Raw genomic sequence first — 24,233 nt, forward strand, 5'->3', positions numbered from 1 at the left:
TCGCTAGAAGTATGGAATACACCAACCACTCCAATTAGGAACGAACTGCCGTTGAACTTGAATTGTCCAATTTCGAACACCTATTGATTTCGGATTGAGCCCAAAACTTGGGCAACATCATAATATGGTGGGAGGAGTCATTTGGTGAGTTTTGAGTGAAATCCAATCGCTAGAAGTACGGAATACACCAACCACTCCAATTTGGAACGAACTGCCGTCGAACTTGAATTGTCGAATTTCGAACACTTATTGATTTCGGATCGAGCCCAAAACTTGGGCAACATCATAATATGGTGGGAGGAGTCATTTGGTGAGTTTTGAGTGAAATCCAATCGCTAGAAGTATGGAATACACCAACCACACCAATTGGGAACGAACTGCCGTTGAACTTGATTTGTCCAATTTGGAACACCTATAAATTTCGGATCGAGCCAAAAACTTGGGCAACACCATAATATGGCGGGAGGAGTCATTTGGTGAGTTTTGAGTGAAATCCAATCGCTAGAAGTATGGAATACACCAACCACCCCAATTAGGAACGAACTATCGTTGAACTTGAATTGTCCAATTTCTCACACCTATTGATTTCGGATCGAGCCCAAAACTTGGGCAACATCATAATATGGTGGGAGGTGTCATTTGGTGAGTTATGGGTGAAATCCAATCGCTAGAAGTACGGAATACACCAACAACTCCAATTAGGAACGAACTGCCATTGAACTTAAATTGTCCAATTTCTCACACCTATTGAGTTCGGATCGAGCCCAAAACTTGGGCAACATCATAATATGGTGGGAGGAGTCATTTGGTGAGTTTTGAGTGAAATCCAATCGCTAGAAGTATGGAATACACCAACCACTCCAATTAGGAACGAACTGCCGTTGAACTTGAATTGTCCAATTTGGAACACCTATTGATTTCGGATCGAGACCAAAACTTGGGCAACATCGTAATATGGTGGGAGGAGTCATTTAGTGAGTTTTGAGTGAAATGTAATCGCTAGAAGTATGGAATACACCTACCACTCCAATTTGGAACGAACTGCCATTGAACTTGAATTGTCCAATTTCTCACACCTATTGATTTCAGATCGAGCCCAAAACTTGGGCAACATCATAATATGGTGGGAGGAGTCATTTGGTGAGTTTTGAGTGAAATCCAATCGCTAGAAGTATGGAATACACCAACCGCTCCAATTAGGAACGAACTGCCGTTGAACTTGAATTGTCCAATTTGGAACACCTATTGATTTCGGATCGAACCCAAAACTTGGGCAACATCACAATATGGTGGGAGGAGTCATTTGGTGAGTTTTGAGTGAAATCCAATCGCTAGAAGTATGGAATACACCAACCACTCCAATTAGGAACCAACTGCCGTTGAACTTGAATTGTCCAATTTCTCACACCTATTGATTTCGGATCGAGCCCAAAACTTGGGCAACATCATAATATGGTGGGAGGAGTCATTTGGTGAGTTTTGAGTGAAATCCAATCGCTAGAAGTATGGAATACACCAGCAACTCCAATTAGAAACGAACTGCCATTGAACTTAAATTGTCCAATTTCTCACACCTATTGAGTTCGGATCGAGCCCAAAACTTGGGCAAAATCATAATATGGTGGGAGGAGTCATTTGGAGAGTTTTGAGTGAAATCCAATCGCTAGAAGTATGGAATACACCAACCACTCCAATTTGGAACGAACTGCCGTTGAACTTAAATTGTCCAATTTCTCACACCTCTTGAGTTCGGATCGAGCCCAAAACTTTGGCAACATCATAATATGGTGGGAGGAGTCATTTGGTCTGTTTTGAGTGAAATCCAATCGCTAGAAGTATGGAATACACCAACCACTCCAATTAGCAACGAACTGCCGTTGAACTTGAATTGTCCAATTTCTCACACCTAATGATTTCGGATCGAGCCAAAAACTTGGGCAACATCATAATATGGTGGGAGGAGTCATTTGGTGAGTTTTGAGTGAAATCCAATCGCTAGAAGTATGGAATACACCAACCACTCCAATTAGGATTGAACTGCCGTTGAACTTGAATTGTCCGATTTGGAACACCTATTGATTCCGGATCGAGACCAAAACTTGGGCAACGTCATAGTATGGTGGGAGGAGTCATTTAGTGAGTTTTGAGTGACATCCATTCGCTAGAAGTATGGAATACACCAACCACTCCAATTAGGAACGAACTGCCGGTGAACTTGAATTGTCGAATTTCGCACACCTATTCATTTCGGATCGAGCCAAAAACTTGGGCAACATCATAATATGGTGGGAGGAGTCATTTGGTGAGTTTTGAGTGAAATCCAATCGCTAGAAGTATGGAATACACCAACCACTCCAATTAGGAACGAACTGCCGTTGAACTTGAATTGTCCAATTTGTAACACCAATTGATTTCGGATCGAGACCAAAACTTGGGCAACATCATAATATGGTGGGAGGAGTCATTTAGTGAGTTTCGAGTGAAATCCAATCGCTAGAAGTATGGAATACACCAACCACACCAATTAGGAAAGAACTGCCGTTGAACATGAATTGTCCAATTTCTCACACCTATTGATTTCGGATCGAGCCCCAAACTTGGGCAACATCATAATATGGTGGGAGGAGTCATTTGGTGAGTTTTGAGTGAAATCCAATCTTTAGAAGTATGGAATACACCAACCACTCCAATTAGGAACGAACTGCCGTCGAACTTGAACTGTCCAATTTCTCACACCTATTGATTTCGGATCGAGCCCAAAACTTAGGCAACATCATAATATGGTGGGAGGAGTCATTTGGTGTGTTTTGAGTGAAATCCAATCGCTAGAAGTATGGAATACACCAACCACTCCAATTAGGAACGAACTGCCGTTGAACTTGAATTGTCCAATTTGGAACACCTATTGATTTCGGATCGAGACCAAAACTTGGGCAACATCATAATATGGTGGGAGGAGTCATTTGGTGAGTTTTGAGTGAAATCCAATCGCTAGAAGTATGGAATACAACAACCACTCCATTTTGGAACGAACTGCCGTTGAACTTGAATTGTGCAATTTGGAACACCTATTGATTTCGGATCGAGCCGAAAACTTGGGCAACATCATAATATGGTGGGAGGAGTCATTTGGTGAGTTTTGAGTGAAATCCAATCGCTAGAAGTATGGAATACACCAACCACTCCATTTTGGAACGAACTGCCGTTGAAATTGAATTGCCCAATTTCTCACACCTATTGATTTCGGATGGAGCCCAAAACTTGGGCAACATCATAATATGGTGGGAGGAGTCATTTGGTGAGTTTTGAGTGAAATCCAATAGCTAGAAGTATGGAATACACCAACCACTCCCATTAGGAACGAAATGCCGTTGAACTTGAATTGTCCAATTTCTCAAACCAATTGATTTCGGATCGTGCCCAAAACGTGGGCAACATCGTAATATGGTGGGAGGAGTCATTTGGTGAGTTTTGAGTGAAATCCAATCGCTAGAAGTATGGAATACACCAACCACCCCAATAAGGAATGAACTGCCGTTGAACTTGAATTGTCCAATTTGGAACACCTATTGATTTCGGATCGAGCCCCAAACTTGGGCAACGTCATAATATGGTGGGAGGAGTCATTTGTTGAGTTTTGAGTGAAATCCAATCGCTAGAAGTATGGAATACACCAACCACTCCAATTAGGAACGAACTGCCGTTGAACTTGAATTGTCCAATTTCTCACACCTATTGATTTCGGATTGAGCCCAAAACTTGGGCAACATCATAATATGGTGGGAGGAGTCATTTGGTTAGTTTTAAGTGAAATCCAATCGCTAGAGGTATGGAATACACCAACCACTCCCATTAGGAATTTACTGCCGTTGAACTTGAATTGTCCAATTTCGAACACCTATTGACTTCAGACCGAGCCCCAAACTTGGCCAACATCATAATATGGTGGGTGGAGTCATTTGGTGAGTTTTGAGTGAAATCCAATCGTTAGAAGTATGGAATACACCAACCACTCCAATTAGGAACGAACTGCCGTCGAACTTGGATTGTCCAATTTCTCACACCTATTTATTTCGGATCGAGCCCCAAACTTGGGCAACATCTTAATATGGTGGGAGGAGTCATTTGGTGAGTTTTGAGTGAAATCCAATCACTAGAAGTACGGAATACACCAACCACTCCAATTAGGAACGAACTGCCGTTGAACTTGAATTGTCCAATTTCTCACACCTATTGATTTCGGATCGAGCCCCAAACTTGGGCAACATCGTAATATGGTGGGAGGTGTCATTTGGTGAGTTTTGAGTGAAATCCAACCGCTAGAAGTATGGAATACACCAACCACTCCAATTAGGAACGAACTGCCGTTGAACTTGAATTGTCCAATTTGGAACACCTATTGATTTCGGATCGAGCCCAAAACTTGGGCAACATCATAGTATTGTTGGAGTAGTCACTTGGTGAGTTTTGAGTGAAATCCAATCGCTAGAAGTATGGAATACACCAACCACTCCAACTAGGAATGAACTGCCATTGAACTTGAAATGTCCAATTTCTCACACCTATTGATTTCGGATCGAGCCCAAAACTTGGGCAACATCATAATATGGTGGGAGGAGTCGTTTGGTGAGTTTTGAGTGAAATCCAATCGCTAGAAGTATGGAATACACCAACCACTCCCATTAGGAACGAACTGCCGTTGAACTTGAATTGTCCAATTTCTCAAACCTATTGATTTCGGATCGTGCCCAAAACGTGGGCAACATCGTAATATGGTGGAAGGAGTCATTTGGTGAGTTTTGAGTGAAATCCAATCGCTAGAAGTATGGAATACACCAACCACTCCCATTTGGAACGAACTGCCGTTGAACTTGAATTGTCCAATTTCTCACACCTATTGATTTCGGATCGAGTCCAAAACTTGGGTAACATCATAATATGGTGGGAGGAGTCATTTGGTGAGTTTTGAGTGAAATCCAATCGCTAGAAGTATGGAATACACCAACCGCTCCAATAAGGAATGAACTGCCGTTGAACTTGAATTGTCCAATTTGGAACACCTATTGATTTCGGATCGAGCCCCAAACTTGGGCAACGTCATAATATGGTGGGAGGAGTCATTTGTTGAGTTTTGAGTGAAATCCAATCGCTAGAAGTATGGAATACACCAACCACTCCAATTAGGAACGAACTGCCGTTGAACTTGAATTGTCCAATTTCTCACACCTATTGATTTCGGATCGAGCCCAAAACTTGGGCAACATCATAATATGGTGGGAGGAGTCATTTGGTTAGTTTTAAGTGAAATCCAATCGCTAGAGGTATGGAATACACCAACCACTCCCATTAGGAACTTACTGCCGTTGAACTTGAATTGTCCAATTTCGAACACCTATTGACTTCAGACCGAGCCCCAAACTTGGCCAACATCATAATATGGTGGGTGGAGTCATTTGGTGAGTTTTGAGTGAAATCCAATCGTTAGAAGTATGGAATACACCAACCACTCCAATTAGGAACGAACTGCCGTCGAACTTGGATTGTCCAATTTCTCACACCTATTTATTTCGGATCGAGCCCCAAACTTGGGCAACATCTTAATATGGTGGGAGGAGTCATTTGGTGAGTTTTGAGTGAAATCCAATCACTAGAAGTACGGAATACACCAACCACTCCAATTAGGAACGAACTGCCGTTGAACTTGAATTGTCCAATTTCTCACACCTATTGATTTCGGATCGAGCCCCAAACTTGGGCAACATCGTAATATGGTGGGAGGTGTCATTTGGTGAGTTTTGAGTGAAATCCAACCGCTAGAAGTATGGAGTACACCAACCACTCCAATTAGGAACGAACTGCCGTTGAACTTGAATTGTCCAATTTGGAACACCTATTGATTTCGGATCGAGCCCAAAACTTGGGCAACATCATAATATGGTGGGAGGAGTCATTTGGTGAGTTTTGAGTGAAATCCAATCGCTAGAAGTATGGAATACACCAACCACTCCCATTAGGAACGAACTGCCGTTGAACTTGAATTGTCCAATTTCTCAAACCTATTGATTTCGGATCGTGCCCAAAACGTGGGCAACATCGTAATATGGTGGAAGGAGTCATTTGGTGAGTTTTGAGTGAAATCCAATCGCTAGAAGTATGGAATACACCAACCACTCCCATTTGGAACGAACTGCCGTTGAACTTGAATTGTCCAATTTCTCACACCTATTGATTTCGGATCGAGTCCAAAACTTGGGTAACATCATAATATGGTGGGAGGAGTCATTTGGTGAGTTTTGAGTGAAATCCAATCGCTAGAAGTATGGAATACACCAACCACTCCAATTAGGAACGAACTGCCGTTGAACTTGAATTGTCCAATTTCTCACACCTATTGATTTCGGATCGAGCCCAAAACTTGGGCAACATCATAATATGGTGGGAGAAGTCCTTTGGTTAGTTTTGAGTGAAACCCAATCGCTAAGAGTATGGAATACACCAACCACTCCAATTAGGAACGAACTGCTGTTGAACTTGAATTGTCGAATTTCTCACAACTATTGATTTCGGATCGAGCCCAAAACTTGGGGAACATCATAATAAGGTGGGAGGAGTCATTTGGTGAGTTTTGAGTGAAATCCAATCGCTAGAAGTATGGAATACACCAACCACTCCATTTAGGAACGAACTGCCGTTGAACTTGAATTGCTCAATTTCTCACACCTATTGATTTCGGATCGAGCCCAAAACTTGGGCAACATCATAATATGTTGGGAGGAGTCAATTGGTGAGTTTTCAGTGAAATCCAATCGCTAGAAGTATGGAATACACCAACCACTCCAATTAGGAACGAACTGCCGTTGAACTTAAATTGTCCAATTTCTCACACCTATTGATTTCGGATCGAGCCCAAAACTAGGGGAACATCATAATATGTTGGGAGGAGTCATTTGGAAAGTTTTCAGTGAAATCCAATCGCTAGAAGTCCAATACACCAACCACTCCAATTAGGAACGAACTGCCGTTGAACTTGAATTGTCCAATTTCTCACACCTATTGAGTTCGGATCGAGCCCAAAACTTGGGCAACATCATAATATGGTGGGAGGAGTCATTTGGACAGTTTTTAGTGAAATCCAATCGCTAGAAGTACGAAATACAACAACCACTCCAATTAGGAACGAACTGCCGTTGAACTTGAATTGTCCAATTTGGAACACCTATTGATTTCGGATCGAGCCCAAAACTTGGGCAACATCATCATATGGTGGGAGGAGTCATTTGGTGAGTTTTGAGTGAAATCCAATCGCAAGAAGTATGGAATACACAAACCACTCCAATTAGGAACGAACTGCCGTTGAACTGGAATTGTCCAATTTGGAACACCTACTGATTTCGGATCGAGCCCAAAACTTGGGAAACATCATAATATGGTGGGAGGAGTCATTTGGTGAGTTTTGATTGAAATCCAATCGGTAGAAGTATGGAATACACCAACCACTCCAATTAGGAACGAACTGCCGTTGAACTTGAATTGTCCAAATTGGAACACCTATTGATTTCGGATCGAGCCCAAAACTTGGCCAACATCATAATATGGTGGGAGGCGTCATTTGGTGGTTTTGAGTGAAACCCAATCGCTAGAAGTATGGAATACACCAACCACTCCAATTAGGAACGAACTGCCGTTCAAATTGAATTGACCAATTTCTCACACCTATTGATTTCGGACCGAGCCCAGAACTTGGGCAACATCATAATATGGTGGGAGGAGTCATTTGGTGAGTTTTGAGTGAAATCCAATCGCTAGAAGTACAGAATACACCAACCACTCCAATTAGGAACGAACTGCCGTTGAACTTGAATTGTCCAATTTGAAACACCTATTGATTTCGGATCGAGCCCAAAACTTAGGCAACATCATAATATGGTGGGCGGAGTCATTTGGTGAGTTTTGAGTGAAATCCAATCGCTAGAAGTATGGAATACACCAACCACTCCAATTAGGAATGAACAGCCGTTGAACTTGAATTGTCCAATTTCTCACCCCTAATGATTTCGAATCGAGCCCAAAACTAGGGCAACATCATAATATGGTGGGAGGAGTCATTTGGTAAGTTTTGAGTGAAATCCAATCGCTAGAAGTACGGAATACAACAACCACTCCAATTAGGAACGAACTGCCGTTCAACTTGAATTGTCCAATTTGTCACACCTACTGATTTCGGATCGAGCCCAAAACTTGGGCAACATCATAATATGGTGGGAGGAGTCATTTGGTGAGTTTTGAGTGAAATCCAATCGCAAGAAGTATGGAATACACAAACCACTCCAATTAGGAACGAACTGCCGTTGAACTGGAATTGTCCAATTTGGAACACCTATTGATTTCGGATCAAGCCCAAAACATGGGAAACATCATAATATGGTGGGAGTAGTCATTTGGTGAGTTTTGAGTGAAATCCAATCGCTAGAAGTATGGAATACACAAACCACTCCAATGAGGAACGAACTGCCGTTCAACTTGAATTGTCCAATTTGTCACACCTACTGATTTCGGATCGAGCCCAAAACGTGGGCAACATCGTAATATGGTGGGAGGAGTCATTTGGTGAGTTTTGAGTGAAATCCAATCGCTAGAAGTATGGAATACACCAACCACTCCAATGAGGAACGAACTGCCGTTGAACTTGAATTGTCCAATTTGGAACACCTATTGATTCCGGATCGAGCCCAAAACTTGGGCAACATCATAATATGGTGGGAGGAGTGCTTTGGTGAGTTTTCAGTGAAATCCAATCGCTAGAAGTATGGAATACACCAACCACTCCAATTAGGAACGAACTGCCGTTGTACTTGAATTGTCAATTTCTCACACCTATTGATTTCGGATCGAGCCCAAAACTTGGGCAACATCATAATATGGTGGGAGGAGTCATTTGGTGAGTTTTGAGTGAAATCCAATCGCTAGAAGTATGGAATACACCAACCACTCCCATTAGGAACGAACTGCCGTTGAACTTGAATTGTCCAATTTCTCACACATATTGATTTCGGATCGAAACCCTAACTTATGCAACATCATAATATGGTGGGAGGATTCATTTGGTGAGTTTTGAGTGAAATCCAATCGCTAGAAGTATGGAATATACCAACCACTCCAATTAGGATCGAACTGCCGTTGAACTTGAATTGTCCAATTTCGAACACCTATTGATTTCGGATCGAGCCCAAAACTTGGGCAACATCATAATATGGTGGGAGTAGTCATTTGGTGAGTTTTGAGTGAAATCCAATCGCTAGAAGTATGGAATACGCTAACCAGTTCAATTAGGAACGAACTGCCGTTGAACTTGAATTGTCCAATTTCTCACACCTATTGATTTCGGACCGAGCCCCAAACTTGGGCACCATCATAATATGGTGGGAGGAGTCATTTGGTGAGTTTTGAATGAAATCCAATCGCTAGAAGTGTGGAATACACCAACCACTCCAATTAGGAACGAACTGCCGTTGAACTTGAATTGTCCAATTTCGAACACCTATTGATTTCGGATCGAGCCCAAAACTTGGGCAACATCATAATATGGTGGGAGGAGTGCTTTGGAGAGTTTTGAGTGAAATCCAATCGCTAGAAGTATGGAATACACCAGCCACTCCTATTAGGAACGAACTGCCGTTGAACTTGAATTGTCGAATTTCTCACAACTATTGATTTCGGATCGAGCCCAAAACTTGGGCAACATCATAATATGGTGGGAGGAGTCATTTGGTGAGTTTTGAGTGAAATCCAATCGCTAGAAGTATGGAATACACCAACCACTCCCATTAGGAACGAACTGTCGTTGAACTTGAATTGTCCAATTTCTCACACCTATTGATTTCGGATCGAACCCCAAACTTGTGCAACATCATAATATCGTGGGAGGATTCATTTGGTGAGTTTTGAGTGAAATCCAATCGCTAGAAGTACGGAATACACCAACCACTCCAATTTGGAACGAACTGCCGTTGAACTTGAATTGTCCAATTTCGAACACCTATTGATTACGGATGGAGCCCAAAACTTGGGCAACATCATAATATGGTGGGAGGAGTCATTTGGTGAGTTTTGAGTGAAATCCAATCTCTAGAAGTATGGAATACACCAACCACTCCAGTTAGGAACGAATTGCCGTTGAACTTGAATTTTCCAATTTCGAACACCTATTGCTTTCGGATCGAGCCCAAAACTTGGGCAACATCATAATATGGTGGGAGGAATCCTTTGGTGAGTTTTGAGTGAAACCCACTCGCTAGAAGTATGGAATACACCAACCACTACCATTAGGAACGAACTGCCGTTGAACTTGAATTGTCCAATTTCTCACACCTATTGATTTCGGATCGAGCCCAAAACTTGGGCAACATCATAATATGGTGGGAGCAGTCCTTTGGTTAGTTTTGAGTGAAACCCAAACGCTAAAAGTATGGAATACACCAACCACTCCAATTAGGAACGAACTGCCGTTGAAATTGAATTGTCCAATTTGTCACACCTATTGATTTCGGATCGAGCCCAACACTTGGGCAACATCATAATATGGTGGGAGGAGTCATTTGGTGAGTTTTGAGTGAAATCCAATCGCTAGAAGTATGGAATACACCAACCACTCCAATTTGGAACGAACTGCCGTTGAAGTTGAATTGTCCAATTTCGAACACCTATTGATTTCAGATGGAGCCCAAAACTTGGGCAACATCATAATATTATGGGAGGAGTCATTTGGTGAGTTTTGAGTGAAATCCAATCGCTAGAAGTATGGAATACGCTAACCAGTTCAATTAGGAACGAACTGCCGTTGAACTTGAATTGTCCAATTTCTCACACCTATTGATTTCAGATCGAGCCCAAAACTTGGGCAACATCATAATATGGTGGGAGGAGTCATTTGGTGAGTTTTGAGTGGAATCCAATCGCCAGAAGTATGGAATACACCAACCACTCGAATTAGGAACGAACTGCCGTTGAACGTGAATTGTCCAATTTCTCACACCTATTGATTTCGGGCCGAGCCCAAAACTTGGGCAACATCATAATATGGTGGGAGGAGTCATTTGGTGAGTTTTGAGTGAAATCCAATCGCTAGAAGTATGGAATACACCAACCACTCCAATTAGGAACGAACTGCCGTTGAACTTGAATTGTCCAATTTCGAACACCTATTGATTTCGGATCGAGCACAAAACTTGGGCAACATCATAATATGGTGGGAGGAGTCATTTGGTGAGTTTTGAGTGAAATCCAATCGCTAGAAGTACGGAATACACCAACCACTCCAATTAGGAACGAACTGCCGTTGAAGTTGAATTGTCCAATTTGGAACAACTATTGATTTCTGATCGAGCCCAAAACTTGGGCAACATCATAATATGGTGGGAGGAGTCATTTGGTGAGTTTTGAGTGAAATCCAATCGCTAGAAGTATGGAATACACCAACCACTCCCATTAGGAACGAACTGCCGTTGAACTTGAATTGTCCAATTTCTCACACCTATTGATTTCGGATCGATCCCAAAACTTGGGCAACATCATAATATGGTGGAAGGAGTCATTTGGTGAGTTTTGAGTGAAATCCAATCGCCAGAAGTATGGAATACACCAACCACTCCCATTAGGAACGAACTGCCGTTGAACTTGAATTGTCCAATTTCTCACACCTATTGATTTCAGATCGAACCCCAAACTTGTGCAACATCATATTGTGGTGGGAGGAGTCATTTGGTGAGTTTTGAGTGAAATCCAATCGCTAGAAGTATGGAATACACCAACCACTCCAATTAGGAACGAACTGCCGTTGAACTTGAATTGTCCAATTTGGAACAACTATTGATTTCTGATCGAGCCCAAAACTTGGGCAACATCATAATATGGTGGGAGGAGTCATTTGGTGAGTTTTGAGTGAAAGCCAATCGCTAGAAGTATGGAATACACCAACCACTCCCATTAGGAACGAACTGCCGTTGAACTTGAATTGTCCAATTTCTCACACCTATTGATTTCGGATCGATCCCAAAACTTGGGCAACATCATAATATGGTGGAAGGAGTCATTTGGTGAGTTTTGAGTGAAATCCAATAGCCAGAAGTATGGAATACACCAACTACTCCCATTAGGAACGAACTGCCGTTGAACTTGAATTGTCCAATTTCTCACACCTATTGATTTCGGATCGAACCCCAAACTTGTGCAACATCATATTATGGTGGGAGGAGTCATTTGGTGAGTTTTGAGTGAAATCCAATCGCTAGAAGTATGGAATACACCAACCACTCCAATTAGGAACGAACTGCCGTTGAACTTGAATTGTCCAATTTCTCACACCTATTGACTTTGGATCGAGCCCCAAACTTGGGCAACATTATAATATGGTGGGAGGAGTCATTTGGCGAGTTTTGAGTGAAATCCAATCGCTAGAAGTATGGAATACACCAACCACTCCAATTAGGAACGAACTGCCGTTGAACTTGAATTGTCGAATTTGGAACACCTATTGATTTCGGATCGAGCCCAAAAGTTGGGCAACACCATAATATGGTGGGAGGAGTTATTTGGTGAGTTTTGAGTGAAATCCAATCGCTAGAAGTATGGAATACGCCAACCACTCCAATTAGGAACGAACTGCCGTTGAACTTGAATTGTCCAATTGCTCACACCTATTGATTTCGGATCGAGCCCAAAACTTGGGCCACATCATAATATTGTGGGAGGAGTCATTTGGTGAGTTTTGAGTGAAATCCAATCGCTAGAAGTATGGAATACACCAACCACTCCAATTAGGAACGAACTGCCGTTGAACTTGAATTGTCCAATTTCGAACACCTATTGATTTCGGATCGAGCACAAAACTTGGGCAACATCATAATATGGTGGGAGGAGTCATTTGGTAAGTTTTGAGTGAAATCCAATCGCTAGAAGTACGGAATACACCAACCACTCCAATTAGGAACGACCTGCCGTTGAACTTGAATTGTCCAATTTGGAACAACTATTGATTTCTGATCGAGCCCAAAACTTGGGCAACATCATAATATGGTGGGAGGAGTCATTTGGTGAGTTTTGAGTGAAATCCAATCGCTAGAAGTATGGAATACGCTAACCAGTTCAATTAGGAACGAACTGCCGTTGAACTTGAATTGTCCAATTTCTCACACCTATTGATTTCAGATCGAGCCCAAAACTTGGGCAACATCATAATATGGTGGGAGGAGTCATTTGGTGAGTTTTGAGTGGAATCCAATCGCTAGAAGTATGGAATACACCAACCACTCGAATTAGGAACGAACTGCCGTTGAACTTGAATTGTCCAATTTCTCACACCTATTGATTTCGGACCGAGCCCAAAACTTGGGCAACATCATAATATGGTGGGAGGAGTCATTTGGTGAGTTTTGAGTGAAATCCAATCGCTAGAAGTATGGAATACACCAACCACTCCAATTAGGAACGAACTGCCGTTGAACTTGAATTGTCCAATTTCGAACACCTATTGATTTCGGATCGAGCCCAAAACTTGGGCCACATCATCATATGGTGGGAGGAGTCATTTGGTGAGTTTTGAGTGAAATCCAATCGCTAGAAGTACGGAATACACCAACCACTCCAATTAGGAACGAACTGCCGTTGAACTTGAATTGTCCAATTTGGAACAACTATTGATTTCTGATCGAGCCCAAAACTTGGGCAACATCATAATATGGTGGGAGGAGTCATTTGGTGAGTTTTGAGTGAAATCCAATCGCTAGAAGTATGGAATACACCAACCACTCCCATTAGGAACGAACTGCCGTTGAACTTGAATTGTCCAATTTCTCACACCTATTGATTTCGGATCGATCCCAAAACTTGGGCAACATCATAATATGGTGGAAGGAGTCATTTGGTGAGTTTTGAGTGAAATCCAATCACCAGAAGTATGGAATACACCAACCACTCCCATTAGGAACGAACTGCCGTTGAACGTGAATTGTCCAATTTCTCACACCTATTGATTTCGGATCGAACCCCAAACTTGTGCAACATCATATTATGGTGGGAGGAGTCATTTGGTCAGTTTTGAGTGAAATCCAATCGCTAGAAGTATGGAATACACCAACCACTCCAATTAGGAACGAACTGCCGTTGAACTTGAATTGTCCAATTTCTCACACCTATTGACTTTGGATCGAGCCCCAAACTTGGGCAACATTATAATATGGTGGGAGGAGTCATTTGGTGAGTTTTGAGTGAAATCCAATCGCTAGAAGTATGGAATACACCAACCACTCCAATTAGGAACGAACTGCCGTTGAACTTGAATTGTCCAATTTAGAACACCTATTGATTTCGGATCGAGCACAAAACTTGGGCAACATCATAATATGGTGGGAGGCGTCATTTGGTGAGTTTTGAGTGAAATCCAATCGCTAGAAGTACAGAATACACCAACCACTCCAATTAGGAACGAACTGCCGTTGAACTTGAATTGTCCAATTTGGAACAACTATTGATTTCTGATCGAGCCCAAAACTTGGGCAACATCATAATATGGTGGGAGGAGTCATTTGGTGAGTTTTGAGTGAAAGCCAATCGCTAGAAGTATGGAATACACCAACCACTCCCATTAGGAACGAACTGCCGTTGAACTTGAATTGTCCAATTTCTCACACCTATTGATTTCGGATCGATCCCAAAACTTGGGCAACATCATAATATGGTGGAAGGAGTCATTTGGTGAGTTTTGAGTGAAATCCAATAGCCAGAAGTATGGAATACACCAACCACTCCCATTAGGAACGAACTGCCGTTGAACTTGAATTGTCCAATTTCTCACACCTATTGATTTCGGATCGAACCCCAAACTTGTGCAACATCATATTATGGTGGGAGGAGTCATTTGGTGAGTTTTGAGTGAAATCCAATCGCTAGAAGTATGGAATACACCAACCACTCCAATTAGGAACGAACTGCCGTTGAACTTGAATTGTCCAATTTCGAACACCTATTGATTTCGGATCGAGCACAAAACTTGGGCAACATCATAATATGGTGGGAGGAGTCATTTGGTGAGTTTTGAGTGAAATCCAATCGCTAGAAGTACGGAATACACCAACCACTCCAATTAGGAACGAACTGCCGTTGAACTTGAATTGTCCAATTTGGAACAACTATTGATTTCTGATCGAGCCCAAAACTTGGGCAACATCATAATATGGTGGGAGGAGTCATTTGGTGAGTTTTGAGTGAAATCCAATCGCTAGAAGTATGGAATACACCAACCACTCCCATTAGGAACGAACTGCCGTTGAACTTGAATTGTCCAATTTCTCACACCTATTGATTTCGGATCGATCCCAAAACTTGGGCAACATCATAATATGGTGGAAGGAGTCATTTGGTGAGTTTTGAGTGAAATCCAATCGCCAGAAGTATGGAATACACCAACCACTCCCATTAGGAACGAACTGCCGTTGAACTTGAATTGTCCAATTTCTCACACCTATTGATTTCGGATCGAACCCCAAACTTGTGCAACATCATATTATGGTGGGAGGAGTCATTTGGTCAGTTTTGAGTGAAATCCAATCGCTAGAAGTATGGAATACACCAACCACTCCAATTAGGAACGAACTGCCGTTGAACTTGAATTGTCCAATTTCTCACACCTATTGACTTTGGATCGAGCCCCAAACTTGGGCAACATTATAATATGGTGGGAGGAGTCATTTGGTGAGTTTTGAGTGAAATCCAATCGCTAGAAGTATGGAATACACCAACCACTCCAATTAGGAACGAACTGCCGTTGAACTTGAATTGTCCAATTTAGAACACCTATTGATTTCGGATCGAGCACAAAACTTGGGCAACATCATAATATGGTGGGAGGCGTCATTTGGTGAGTTTTGAGTGAAATCCAATCGCTAGAAGTACGGAATACACCAACCACTCCAATTAGGAACGAACTGCCGTTGAACTTGAATTGTCCAATTTGGAACAACTATTGATTTCTGATCGAGCCCAAAACTTGGGCAACATCATAATATGGTGGGAGGAGTCATTTGGTGGGTTTTGAGTGAAATCCAATCGCTAGAAGTATGGAATACACCAACCACTCCCATTAGGAACGAACTGCCGTTGAACTTGAATTGTCCAATTTCTCACACCTATTGATTTCGGATCGATCCCAAAACTTGGGCAACATCATAATATGGTGGAAGGAGTCATTTGGTGAGTTTTGAGTGAAATCCAATAGCCAGAAGTATGGAATACACCAACCACTCCCATTAGGAACGAACTGCCGTTGAACTTGAATTGTCCAATTTCTCACACCTATTGATTTCAGATCGAACCCCAAACTTGTGCAACATCATATTATGGTGGGAGGAGTCATTTGGTGAGTTTTGAGTGAAATCCAATCGCTAGAAGTATGGAATACACCAACCACTCCAATTAGGAACGAACTGCCGTTGAACTTGAATTGTCCAATTTCTCACACCTATTGATTTCGGATCGAGCACAAAACTTGGGCAACATCATAATATGGTGGGAGGAGTCATTTGGTGAGTTTTGAGTGAAATTCAATCGCTAGAAGTACGGAATACACCAACCACTCCAATTAGGAACGAACTGCCGTTGAACTTGAATTGTCCAATTTGGAACAACTATTGATTTCTGATCGAGCCCAAAACGTGGGCAACATCATAATATGGTGGGAGGAGTCATTTGGTGAGTTTTGAGTGAAATCCAATCGCTAGAAGTATGGAATACACCAACCACTCCCATTAGGAACGAACTGCCGTTGAACTTGAATTGTCCAATTTCTCACACCTATTGATTTCGGATCGATCCCAAAACTTGGGCAACATCATAATATGGTGGAAGGAGTCATTTGGTGAGTTTTGAGTGAAATCCAATCGCCAGAAGTATGGAATACACCAACCACTCCCATTAGGAACGAACTGCCGTTGAACTTGAATTGTCCAATTTCTCACACCTATTGATTTCGGATCGAACCCCAAACTTGTGCAACATCATATTATGGTGGGAGGAGTCATTTGGTCAGTTTTGAGTGAAATCCAATCGCTAGAAGTATGGAATACACCAACCACTCCAATTAGGAACGAACTGCCGTTGAACTTGAATTGTCCAATTTCTCACACCTATTGACTTTGGATCGAGCCCCAAATTTGGGCAACATTATAATATGGTGGGAGGAGTCATTTGGTGAGTTTTGAGTGAAATCCAATCGCTAGAAGTATGGAATACACCAACCACTCCAATTAGGAACGAACTGCCGTTGAACTTGAATTGTCCAATTTAGAACACCTATTGGTTTCGGATCGAGCACAAAACTTGGGCAACATCATAATATGGTGGGAGGCGTCATTTGGTGAGTTTTGAGTGAAATCCAATCGCTAGAAGTACGGAATACACCAACCACTCCAATTAGGAACGAACTGCCGTTGAACTTGAATTGTCCAATTTGGAACAACTATTGATTTCTGATCGAGCCCAAAACTTGGGCAACATCATAATATGGTGGGAGGAGTCATTTGGTGAGTTTTGAGTGAAAGCCAATCGCTAGAAGTATGGAATACACCAACCACTCCCATTAGGAACGAACTGCCGTTGAACTTGAATTGTCCAATTTCTCACACCTATTGATTTCGGATCGATCCCAAAACTTGGGCAACATCATAATATGGTGGAAGGAGTCATTTGGTGAGTTTTGAGTGAAATCCAATAGCCAGAAGTATGGAATACACCAACCACTCCCATTAGGAACGAACTGCCGTTGAACTTGAATTGTCCAATTTCTCACACCTATTGATTTCGGATCGAACCCCAAACTTGTGCAACATCATATTATGGTGGGAGGAGTCATTTGGTGAGTTTTGAGTGAAATCCAATCGCTAGAAGTATGGAATACACCAACCACTCCAATTAGGAACGAACTGCCGTTGAACTTGAATTGTCCAATTTGGAACACCTATTGATTTCGGATCAAGCCCAAAACTTGGGCAACATCATAATATGGTGGGAGAAGTCATTTGGTGATTTTTGAGTGAAATCCGAACGCTAGAAGTATGAAATACACCAACCACTCCAATGAGGAACGAACTGCCGTTGAACTTGAATTGTCCAATTTCTCACACCTATTGATTTCGGATCGAGCACAAAACATGGGCAACATCGTAATATGGTGGGAGGAGTCATTTGGTGAGTTTTGAGTGAATTCCAATCGCTAGAAGTATGGAATACACCAACCACTCCAATTAGGAACGAACTGCCGTTGAACTTGAATTGTCCAATTTCTCACACCTATTGATTTCGGATTGAGCCCCAAACTTGGGCAACATCATAATATGGTGGGAGGAGTCATTTGGTGAGTTTTGAGTGAAATCCAATCGCTAGAAGTACGGAATACACCAACCACTCCAATTAGGAACGAACTGCCGTTGAACTTGAATTGTCCAATTTCTCACACCTATTGATTTCGGATCGAGCCCAAAACTTGGGCAACATCATAATATGGTGGGAGGAGTCATTTGGTGAGTTTTGAGTGAAATCCAATCGCTAGAAATATGGAATACACCAACCACTTCAATTAGGAACGAACTGTCGTTGAAATTGAATTGTCCAATTTCTCACACCTATTGATTTCGGATCGAACCCAAAACTTGGGCAACATCATAATATGGTGGGAGGAGTCATTTGGTGAGTTTTGAGTGAAATCCAATTGCTAGAAGTATGGAATACACCAACCACTTCAATTAGGAACGAACTGCCGTTGAAATTGAATTGACCAATTTCTCACACCTATTGATTTCGGATCGAGCGAAAACTTGGGCAACATCATAATATGGTGGGAGGAGTCATTTGGTGAGTTTTGAGTGAAATCCAATCGCTAGAAGTATGGAATACACCAACCACTCCAAGTAGGAACGAACTGCCGTTGAACTTGAATTGTCCAATTTTGAACTCCTATTGATTTCGGATCGAGCCCAAAACTTGGGCAACATCATAATATGGTGGGAGGAGTCATTTGGGGAGTTTTGAGTGAAATCCAATCGCTAGAAAGTATGGAATACACCAACCACTTCAATTAGGAACGAACTGCCGGTTAAATTGAATTGACCAATTTGTCACACCTATTGATTTCGGATCGAGCGAAAAAATTGGGCAACATCATAATATGGTGGGAGGAGTCATTTGGTGAGTTTTGAGTGAAATCCAATCGCTAGAAGTATGGAATACACCAACCACTCCATTTTGGAACGAACTGTCGTTGAAATTGAATTGCCCAATTTCTCACACCTATTGATTTCGGATCGAGCCCAAAACTTGGGCAACATCATAATATGGTGGGAGGAGTCATTTGGTGAGTTTTGAGTGAAATCCAATCGCTAGAAATATGGAATACACCAACCACTCCCATTAGGAACGAACTGCCTTTGAACTTGAATTCTCCAATTACACCTATTGATTTCGGATCGAGCCAAAAACTTGGGCAACATCATAATATGGTGGAAGGCGTCATTTGGTGAGTTTTGAGTGAAATCCAATCGCTAGAAGTATGGAATACACCAACCACTCCCATTAGGAACGAACTGCCGTTGAACTTGAATTGTCCAATTTCTCTCACCTATTGATTTCGGATCGAGCCCAAAACTTGGGCAACATCATATTATGGTGGGAGGAGTCATTTGGTGAGTTTTGAGTGAAATCCAATCGCTAGAAGTATGGAATACACCAACCACTCCAATTAGGAACGAACAGCCGTTGAACTTGAATTTTCCAATTTGGAACACCTATTGATTTCGGATGGAGCCCAAAACTTGGGCAACATCATAATATGGTGGGAGGAGTCATTTGGTGAGTTTTGAGTGAAATCCAATCGCTAGAAGTATGGAATACACCAACCAGTCCATTTTGGAACGAACTGTCGTTGAAATTGAATTGCCCAATTTCTCACACCTATTGATTTCGGATCGAGCCCAAAACTTGGGCAACATCATAATATGGTGGGAGGAGTCATTTTGTGAGTTTTGAGTGAAATCCAATCGCTAGAAGTATGGAATACACCAACCACTCCCATTAGGAACGAACTGCCGTTGAACTTGAATTCTCCAATTACACCTATTGATTTCGGATCGAGCCAAAAACTTGGGCAACATCATAATATGGTGGAAGGCGTCATTTGGTGAGTTTTGAGTGAAATCCAATCGCTAGAAGTATGGAATACACCAACCACTCCCATTAGAAACGAACTGCCGTTGAACTTGAATTGTCCAATTTCTCACACCTATTGATTTCGGATCGAACCCCAAACTTGTGCAACATCATATTATGGTGGGAGGATTCATTTGGTGAGTTTTGAGTAAAATCCAATCGCTAGAAGTACGGAATACACCAACCACTCCAATTAGGAACGAACTGCCGTTGAACTTGAATTGTCCAATTTCTCACACCTATTGATTTTGGATCGAGCCCAAAACTTGGGCAACATCATAATATGGTGGGAGGAGTCATTTGGTGAGTTTTGAGTGAAATCCAATCGCTAGAAGTATGAAATACACCAACCACTCCAATGAGGAACGAACTGCCGTTGAACTTGAATTGTCCAATTTCACACACCTATTGATTTCGGATCGAGCCCAAAACTTGGGCAACATCATAATATGGTGGGAGGAGTCATTTGGTGAGTTTTGAGTGAAATCCAATCGCTAGAAGTATGGAAAACACCAACCGCTCCAATTAGGAACGAACTGCCGTTGAACTTGAATTGTCCAATTTCTCACACCTATTGATTTCGGATCGAGCCCCAAACTTGGGCAACATCATAATATGGTGGGAGGAGTCATTCGGTGAGTTTTGAGTGAAATCCAATCGCTAAAAGTATGGAATACACCAACCACTCCCATTAGGAACGAACTGCCGTTGAACTTGAATTGTCCAATTTCTCTCACCTATTGATTTCGGATCGAGCCCAAAACCTGGGCAACATCATAATATGGTGGGAGGAGTCATTTGGTGAGTTTTGAGTGAAATCCAATCGCTAGAAGTATGGAATACACCAACCACTCCAATTAGGAACGAACAGCCGTTGATCTTGAATTTTCCAATTTGGAACACGTATTGATTTCGGATGGAGCCCAAAACTTGGGCAACATCATAATATGGTGGGAGGAGTCATGTGGTGAGTTTTGAGTGAAATCCAATCGCTAGAAGTATGGAATACACCAACCACTTCAACTAGGAACGAACTGCCGTTTAAATTGAATTGTCCAATTTCTCACACCTATTGATTTCGGATCGAACCCAAAACTTGGGCAACATCATAATATGGTGGGAGGAGTCATTTGTTGAGTTTTGAGTGAAATCCAATTGCTAGAAGTATGGAATACACCAACCACTTCAATTAGGAACGAACTGCCGTTGAAATTGAATTGACCAATTTCTCACACCTATTGATTTCGGATCGAGCAAAAACTTGGGCAACATCATAATATGGTGGGAGGAGTCATTTGGTGAGTTTTGAGTGAAATCCAATCGCTAGAAGTATGGAATACACCAACCACTCCAAGTAGGAACGAACTGCCGTTGAACTTGAATTGTCCAATTTTGAACTCCTATTGATTTCGGATCGAGCCCAAAACTTGGGCAACATCATAATATGGTGGGAGGAGTCATTTGGTGAGTTTTGAGTGAAATCCAATCGCTAGAAGTATGGAATACACCAACCACTTCAATTAGGAACGAACTGCCGGTTAAATTGAATTGACCAATTTGTCACACCTATTGATTTCGGATCGAGCGAAAAACTTGGGCAACATCATAATATGGTGGGAGGAGTCATTTGGTGAGTTTTGAGTGAAATCCAATCGCTAGAAGTATGGAATACACCAACCACTCCAATTAGGAACGAACTGCCGTTGAACTTGAATTGTCCAATTTCTCACACCTATTGATTTCGGATCGAGCACCAAACTTGGGCAACATCGTAATATGGTGGGAGGAGTCATTTGGTGAGTTTTCAGTGAAATCCAATCGCTAGAAGTACGGAATACACCAACCACTCCAATTAGGAACGAACTGCCATTGAACTTGAATTTTCCAATTTCTCACAACTATTGATTTCGGATCGAGCCCCAAACTTGGGCAACATCATAGTATTGTTGTAGTAGTCATTTGGTGAGTTTTGAGTGAAATCCAATCGCTAGAAGTATGGAATACACCAACCACTCCAACTAGGAACGAACTGCCATTGAACTTGAATTGTCCAATTTCTCACACCTATTGATTTCGGATCGAGCCCAAAACTTTGGCAACATCATATTATGGTGGGAGGAGTCATTTGGTGAGTTTTGAGTGAAATCCAATCGCTAGAAGTGTGGAATACACCAACCACTCCAATTAGGAACGAACTGCCGTTGAACTTGAATTGTCCAATTTCTCACACCTATTGATTTCGGATCGAGCCCAAAACTTGGGCAACATCATAATATGTTGGGAGGAGTCATTTGGACAGTTTTGAGTGAAATCCAATAGCTAGAAGTATGGAATACACCGACCACTCCAATTAGGAACGAACTGCCGTTGAACTTGAATTGTCCAATTTCTCACACCTATTGAGTTTGGATCGAGCCCAAAACTTGGGCAACATCATAATATGGTGGGAGGAGTCATTTGGACAGTTTTCAGTGAAATCCAATCGCTAGAAGTATGGAATACACCAACCACTCCAATTAGGAACGAACTGCCGTTGAACTTGAATTGTCCAATTTCTCACACCTATTGAGTTCGGATCGAGCCCAAAACTTGGGCAACATCATAATATGGTGGGAGGAGTCATTTGGTGAGTTTTGAGAGAAATCCAAGATCTAGATGTATGGAATACACCAACCACACCAATTAGGAACGAACTGCCGGTGAACTTAAATTGTCCAATTTCTCACACCTATTGAGTTCGGATGGAACCCCAAGCTTGTGCAACATCATAATATCGTGGGAGGAGTCATTTGGTGAGTTTTGAGTGAAATCCAATCGCTAGAAGTGTGGAATACACCGACCACTCCAATTAGGAACGAACTGCCGTTGAACTTGAATTGTTCAATTTCTCACACCTATTGATTTCGGATCGAGCCCAAAACTTGGGCAACATCATAATATGGTGGGAGGAGTCATTTGGTGAGTTTTGAGTGAAATCCAAGATCTAGAAGTATGGAATACACCAACCACACCAATTAGGAACGAACTGCCGGTGAACTTGAATTGTCCAATTTGGAACACCTATTGATTTCGGATCAAACCCAAAACTTGGGCAACATCATAATATGGTGGGAGGAGTCATTTAGTGACTTTTGAGTGAAATCCAATCGCTAGAAGTACGGAATACACCAACCACTCCAATTAGGAACGAACTACCGTTGAACTTGAATTGTCCAATTTCTCACACCTATTGATTTTGGATCGAGCCCAAAACTTGGGCAACATCATAATATGGTGGGAGGAGTCATTTGGTGAGTTCTGAGTGAAATCCAATCGCTAGAAGTATGAAATACACCAACCACTCCAATGAGGAACGAACTGCCGTTGAACTTGAATTGTCCAATTTCTCACACCTATTGATTTCGGATCGAGCCCAAAACTTGGGCAACATCATAATATGGTGGGAGGAGTCATTTGGTGAGTTTTGAGTGAAATCCAATCGCTAGAAGTATGGAAAACACCAACCGCTCCAATTAGGAACGAACTGCCGTTGAACTTGAATTGTCCAATTTCTCACACCTATTGATTTCGGATCGAGCCCCAAACTTGGGCAACATCATAATATGGTGGGAGGAGTCATTCGGTGAGTTTTGAGTGAAATCCAATCGCTAAAAGCATGGAATACACCAACCACTCCCATTAGGAACGAACTGCCGTTGAACTTGAATTGTCCAATTTCTCTCACCTATTGATTTCGGATCGAGCCCAAAACTTGGGCAACATCATAATATGGTGGGAGGAGTCATTTGGTGAGTTTTGAGTGAAATCCAATCGCTAGAAGTATGGAATACACCAACCACTCCAATTAGGAACGAACAGCCGTTGAACTTGAATTTTCCAATTTGGAACACCTATTGATTTCGGATGGAGCCCAAAACTTGGGCAACATCATAATATGGTGGGAGGAGTCATGTGGTGAGTTTTGAGTGAAATCCAATCGCTAGAAG

Source organism: Prunus avium, chromosome 8, assembly GCF_965620075.1.
Source record: "Prunus avium chromosome 8, drPruAviu1.hap1.1, whole genome shotgun sequence".
Lineage (NCBI taxonomy): Eukaryota > Viridiplantae > Streptophyta > Magnoliopsida > Rosales > Rosaceae > Prunus > Prunus avium.